The sequence below is a fragment of the Cupressus sempervirens genome, chromosome 9, assembly GCF_028749045.1.
Source record: "Cupressus sempervirens isolate cs-2001-9-10 chromosome 9, ASM2874904v1, whole genome shotgun sequence".
NCBI classification, from domain to species: domain Eukaryota; kingdom Viridiplantae; phylum Streptophyta; class Pinopsida; order Cupressales; family Cupressaceae; genus Cupressus; species Cupressus sempervirens.
The window spans coordinates 406674090-406681576 of NC_143126.1; the positions used below are offsets into that span (position 1 = coordinate 406674090).

Below are 7487 nucleotides of genomic sequence, written 5' to 3' on the forward strand. Positions count from 1 at the left end.
GCCATTGCAATAACATCCTCACGAACTTGGAATGTGATACCATTTATGGTAACCCTATGGTCATTCCACCCATTCACAAACTGGAGAGAACAATTTGTGTCATACCTCACCATTGCCTGCATATAAGGAAGAAATCCCCCTTCTTTTAATAAGAACCAGGTTGCCATCCTATATTTAAAATTTTCTATCTTTGTTGGCTCCAGTCGATTCAAATCTCCACCCATTTCTTCCCCTTTTATTATGTATATGTTGATATAATGCATATTCACGTGCAATTTACTTCCAACATTTGAAGACCAAGTCTATTATACGTCTCATAATTCATTTTATAATTATATTTTTTCTTATAGTTGTTGACATTCTCTTTTATTTGCTTACTTTCTTTATATTTACCATTTTCTTTCACTAGGGCTATTTATTCATCATTTTTTCCTTTTATACTTATTGATTGATGTTTATGTGGTTCTTGCCCTTTCACGTTCCATGCATGTACTCATGATATCTTTCTAATTTCTAGTTACATGACATTTTCCTTAGTCTTTGATCTTTGCCTATGTACCATGATATCAATCCTAGATTTATATCTTCAACAATAGTAGCATGCTATAATTTGAAGCCTATAATGCCATCATACTTTGAAGATATGACAATTTGATATAGAAAAGTAGATCATAACTTTCCTCTCCACCACATGTGTACCTTATTTCCCTTTTAGTCATATCTTAAATATTTATATCTACTTTTAAGACAACACAATTCCCCTTTTCTATCAATACCTTCACTACCACATCTTTACACTTAGGGGTGTTTTTTTTTTCTAAATCCTAACATTTATAATCTCATTCATAGGCCTTTCCATCTAGGAAATCACACATTCATTATACTTTCATTTCTATACTTTGATATCATGAACATCATGTGTTGCCCTCTTCATATTGTTGTACACCTACATCATTCTTAATATCATTGGGTCCTAAATTTGATGAGTATATCATCTATAAAAAATAATTAGTTCCTTTCATGGAGGATACTATTGCATCTATTAGGTGCGATTATTAGCTTTAAAATGACCAATCACATTGAATTGTTTTTTAAGTGAGAAAATTTATTCTATTGTTTGATGATTTTGATAGATTTATAATTTTACAATAATATTATTTATCATTATTCTCATTGACTAACATGAATAAAGGCAAGGAAAAATTAATCATCAATAACTTTAATTTGCTAAAATTAACTTTAATCATGGACTAAAGTAAAGCAAGTCTATTTAATAAAGGTACTATGATAAGTGTATTAATTGTGATTGTACCATCAACATCTCTTTCGATTTATTAAATGACAAATACCTGAAGTCATCATTCTCTATAAAGATTTTTTTTACATATTTAGCTTAATTATAATAGAATGATAAAGTTATTTAACTCAGTTAAAAACTTTTCAAACTTTTATAAATTCTTAATATTAATTATAAAGTAAGTTAAGAGTTCTTCTATTAATTCAAAGTCAAAGTCAAAGGTTTCCTATATTATAATATTTAATATTATATTACATAATATAAATATTGAGTAATTTAAATTTGAGATGGTATTTATATATTTATTTTTGAATTTTCTAAATATCTTATGTCAAATTATAATTATATAAATCATAGATTTGATATATTACGAATTATTTAATATAAATATTATATAGTATTGTTTAAACTAATGTAAGACAAATTAATATTTGAAAAAGATACGATCTCATAGTTGAACGAAATACAAAATTGGTAAAAGAAAGATGCAAAAAAACCTGTTCATGTTCATTTCTTTTTGTTTATTTGGCAATGAAATAAAGCAATTTGCGAATATTAATTTTATGATTAATTACAAATTTTCCTCTTTGTAGGCTTCTTAGATAATATAATAGCCACTAGCAGTGTATTGTCAACCATCTTCTACAAGATTGTCACTCCTAGAATATTACATGTCTTATTTCAAAAAGTAGTTTCACTTCAAGATAAAGATACTTATTGGTTTATCCATACATAGTTTAAAACGTCTCATGCCATCTTTTCCAAAGGAAGAATATGATTCTTTTTTATACAATTATATCGAACATAAGTTACCTAAAGACAAAAATAAGAGTTTAGCAATAAATATTTTATCTCATGCCTTGTATGATATAAGTGATTCTAATGAAATTTACACTTTTCCTCTCTTTCTTTCTTAATTAATATGCAAATATGCCCATCTCATATTAATATTGTTCTTAATTAATATGCAAATATGCCCATCTCATATTAATATTGTTCTATATATTAGATCTGCTCCAAACACATTTTGCTTCAAACCAACTCTTGTTCCAAGTTAGTTTACACTACAATATTCAACAACGACCATTTTAGTCTCAACTCCACAAGACCACAAGAAACGCGGATCATACATATGACAAGAACTATGACACTTTGCTGTTTTAACATTAAAAAAGAAAAAAAAGAAAAAGAAAAAGAGTAAAAAATTGTTTTCTTTCACATGTAAGTCGACTGCCAGATTAAGATGGTCATTGTCATAATAAATAAAAATTTATTGATGGGATGAGTGTGTAGTGAAGTCCATGACTCCTTTAAAACGGGACAGGGAATTACAGGATTCTCTGGCCCTGTATTACCAAATCCATAACACTCGTCATACCGAATGAGGTGCATTCTAATTTAAACCGTCTGAAAGAAGTGTTGCCAAATCTTTTCTAAGAATAAATATTCTAATCGCGTTGTTCGTTTCTGAGATTGAATTTGGCAGGCCTGTTTGATGCTTCCATTAACCACTGCCATGCCTCCCAAATTATCAGGCTAAGCGTCTCTGACACCTGAATTTAGCAAGTTGTCTTGCGTTTCTGACCGCTGAGAATCATGGAGGTAGAGCAACAACATCTATATATTTTTACATTTCTCACAAATCGGTGATGGCAGATTTTACGATTGCCTCTGAGAGAATATCGAATTTTGAAGTTTTTGGATGAAGAATGTTAGCAAACACTTTCATGAGCAGAGAGAGAGTTGGAGATTTAATTCTAAAGAAAGAGATGGAGATTGTGAGGGATGAGATTTGATCTTTCATTGCTCATCTCTACTTCTTTAGGAAAAGAAGCTAAATTCATTAGAAAAAGAAGCCAAATTTTCATTATATATGTTTATTCCACTTGGAAGGGCTATAATCAGGGTCCTTCGCATCTGTGACCTGCGATCTTTTCTTCTTCGTAGGAGCTTCCATTCACTTTGCACCTTCCCTGAATCTTCTCATGCTCATCTCTATCCTCAGTCTCTTTCTTTTCTAGAACACTTAGATCACCTTCAAATTCTGAAAATAAATACAAAATGTTGTTAAAGTGAGTAGCTTTTTGACTTTAATTTATCTGTTCGAAGAATCTATTGATCATATTAATCGCTTGATGGCAGAAATAGGGGGTTTGGACGTCAAACCCTAGAAACCCTAATTTATAGCCTTGAAGCTCTCACGGACCTAAATAAATCCTTGATGGCTTCCAAATGTGAAGGCCGATTTGGAGAAATATTGGCAGTTCTTGTTAAAATTAATAAGCCACGATCCAGATCCCTTTTAATAATGTTAAGGATCTGCTAACTCAAATTACAAGAGGAAGAGGAAGCCGCAGATGAACGTCATTGCGGCTGATGACGGCAAGAGACCATTGTTGAGAAGAAAGAGAGTAAGGATATAGATGAGCATGAGGAGATACAGGGGAGGTTCAAAAGATCAAAGTCTCCCACCAAGAAGAAGGGACCACAGTAAAGGATGAATAAGATGAGACCCTGATTGTAGACCTACCATGTTGTAAAACAAAAATATGAAAGCTTGGCTTCTAATTCTAATGAATTTGTGGTGTTGAGCGAAGGTGTCATGTCCCGTCCCGACCATCATAGCACTATTGACATTTTGTTTCTTTTGGACTTTGATAGTTAGACTCTAGATGATACATTATTACCCACTATGGACATTGATATTTTGATCCTTGGACTATTTGATTTCATGTTATGTTATTGGGACATTGATACCTATATCATTAAGCTATATGATGATTTCTTATGATGTTACTAGGACACTAATATTCTAAGTAGTTTTTATGATGTTATTCAGATATGCTTACTTACCTTCTTGATGATCCATATGTCATGATTAAAGCTTATGTTATACTCAAGTGAATGTTTGATTTTTGAATTGTGGTCTCCATATGGTGCTAGATTATCATGTCTTAGCATATTTAGAGTAACATTAAGAATTCATGTATCATTTGAATAAACTAAAATTGTATGCTTATATTATATTTGATGCATTGCTTAAGGTAGATTAATTCCATAATTTTCTGTAAGAATAAATGATCATAATGTTTTACTATCTAGATTAGAGAATTGCTACAAATGTGAAGTGTGTAATGTGATATGACTGGAAATACATATTTCATATTAGTTATGTTATTCATTGATGATAGAATCTATGTGATTTATATTTACATTATCATTTTATCACCTTATTCTTGGACTACTGATATTTGCAATAAGTGTGTAGGAAAGAAGCCCATGGATTTATGGAGAACCTTGCTAGGTGTTTGGAAAAACCAAGGTTAACCCTAAGGAGGGTATAACCTTTTTACCCTTGTATTTTATTTGTAAAACCAATTTGTGTGTATTATTGTGATTCTATAAAAGTAAATTTGTTTTTCTTGATGGCTTGCCAAGTGTGTTGTGTGTATTGTGGTGTCACTTGACACATGTTCTCCTTTGTAGCATGCTTAGTGGGATGGTAGGTGGTTGAGTGAACCAAGGAGTGGTTTGGTAGGATTTCTTTTCCCTAGGTGTATTTATGGGTCCAAGAGGGATTCTTTCCATGCTAGGTCGAATGCACACCTTTTGTGAATTTCTAGGAGGTTTACACCATCCCTAGGGGTAGTTTGAGGTCTTATTTTAAAGCCCATATGATATACCTAGGGGGTAGGGGCATTTTTAAGTATTATAAGCTTCCCTAGGCATTGAAAAGAGCACCCAAAAATTGTGGATTCCCAAGTTGGCCGAATTTGGAAACTTAAGCATCAAAAGAAAACATTCTTTAGGGAGAGTTCTTGGGGGGAGAATTTTTGGATAGATCTGGAAAAAGAATCTAAGTGGGGTAAAATTTTGGAAAAGGGGAAAAAAACAAGGAGAAGAAGATAGCTTAGGAGGAGGATTGCTAGTAAAAAAGAGAGGGAGCTCAAATTTGCTTGGAAACCAGGTTGGTAACCTTATGTACCCTTGCTATGAAAGTTTGTTGTTAAGTAGATTATTTTTATTGTGTTATGCATGTGAGTTTTCTGTAATGTAGTTGTAATATGGTGTGTTGTAATGTTGTGTTGTGTAAGGTTGAGGGATCATGTTTCAGTTTTGGTGTATGTGTGTATTGTGATTTACTTTGTGTTGTGAATTCATATGTTCTTGTTGCAGTTTTCTGTTTTGGGTGTGACAAGGTGAGTCTCATCTCTTGGGAGGGAAAGAGAGCCTTGTGAGGGTAAGGGGTGCATAGGGAATGTGTTGGGTGAGAGTCTCTCCTAGAGTAGGAGAGGGATGCCATATGGGTGTTATGGGCCCCATATGCCACCTTGCTGGAGTTATAAGTGTTGTAAAGATGCCATGTGAGGGCATGTATGTGGTGTTGGGTTGCCTTGTGAAGGCATGTGTATAAAGTGTATAGCCTAATGAAGGCATAGTTGCAGGTGGAGTCTCCTCAACATTCATTTTCCACCCTTACCCCTTGAGATGGATCTACATGTGATCCTAAGTGGTCTACCTTGGTTGGGAATTTTTGTGGTTTTATTTGTCAACTGTAAAATGTGTGAACAGTTTTGTAATGTGAGCATTGTGTTGTAAATGGTTGTTAGTAATGTATGTCCACCTAGTCAAAGTTCTCCCTGCTCGGGGGTGGCCTTTAAAAGGCCTAAGGTTGGGAGGAGAGTACCATGGGCTTGTTTGTGTGTGTTGTACTGCAGGTTGTGATCTATAGATTGAAGACTTGAAGAGAAAAAGGATGTTGTCTTATTTTCATGTGCAGCAAAAACATACTTCCAAGTGAATTCTTATTGTATTAGGGAGAGTCACCCTTGGGTAACTCCCAATCTTGTGTTTTATGACAGCTTGTAAGCTGGAAAATTGTATAAGTGGACTGTACTTGTTGATATGTTGCTACATTCAGTGATTAAAGAAATTTATATATCATGCACTACCCTATAGTATATAGAAATGAGTAAAGTTGTTATGTTTTTGTTTCTAAAATGATTCTAAGAGAAAATGTGTGTCTCCATTTGAAATTGATACATTTGGTTATAAAGACATTTTGTTAGAATTTCAAATAATGTTCTGGTTGGAAGGAACTAAAGTGGTTAGTGAAGTTAGTTAAATGTATTGTAGTAATGTACATCAATATTGTAGATCAAGGAAAATAAATATAAACAAATAAAATAAAATAAAAATGCTTTCATTGAAAAAGAAAAATATATTTATATTCGCTGGTTCCTTTGACTATAATATTGGTGCACTACAGAAGGCCATGAGAAGCAGGGGAGATTAGAAAGGGGATCATGTTTATACTGTTAATCTACCGTCTCTTTCACACCAGGAAGACGCAAGTTGGAAAGGATAGATCTCATAAGTAGAGATTGCCAAATGAAAGTGACGGTAGATAGATCATAAGGTTTTATATATGTTTGTAGACTGTTCGTGAATCATTTGTCTTACATTTTTTTTTGATTGAATTCCAATTTATCTGTTCAACATCTTGTGGAATTGAAAAGATATAACTCGACCAAGATTTAGATGTTTTTTAGGCTGTCCAAGAATCATTAAACTTCCATTATGTTTTGAGTGAATTTCAATTTATCTGTTTAACATTCTGTGGAGTTGAAAAGATATATATCAATCAAGGTTTTATATGTTTGTAAGGTTGTTCATGAATCATTTGACTTCCATTATGTTCAGATTGAATTCCAAATTATTTGTTTACCATCCTTGGCATGGATGACAGGTTACTGTGAAACTCTGGCATTGTTGTTTATACTGCACTTGTCAATGTCTCAAGTTGTTACTCACAAACGTTGTTTTTTAATTCAGGGGAGCTGAGCAGCATAGATTTTTCTATTTAGGGGAGTGAGCAGCCATATCTTTCTGTTTAGGAGAGCTGAGGAGTAATTTCTTGAATTTTTAAGTTTTCCTTATTGGGAGATTATATTTTAGTTTTCATTGTATACTCATCATACCTATAACATGTCATATTAGTTGTTTTATTTTCATTGTAAGTTAATTGGATAAATTTGAATTTTAGATTAAATTATAAAGGGGAGATTTTAAAGACAAAATTCAAACAAGAGAAGAGTGGAAATTTTAAATGTTTCACTTGAATTTTGAACATTCACTTCTGCCATGTTATTTCTACTTCACTGACAGATCCAAAAACACATCCTTCATA

The 7487-nt window shown here is 32.7% G+C and overlaps 1 long non-coding RNA gene across 1 annotated transcript; it reads left to right on the forward strand.

Moving 5' to 3' along the window:
- Positions 1-2626: 2626 nt before the first annotated feature.
- On the forward strand, positions 2627-6822 carry LOC149538981 (uncharacterized). Its single transcript, XR_016355865.1, has 2 exons — positions 2627-3894; positions 6570-6822. It is a non-coding gene; the product is annotated as an uncharacterized LOC149538981 (long non-coding RNA).
- Positions 6823-7487: the final 665 nt, after the last annotated feature.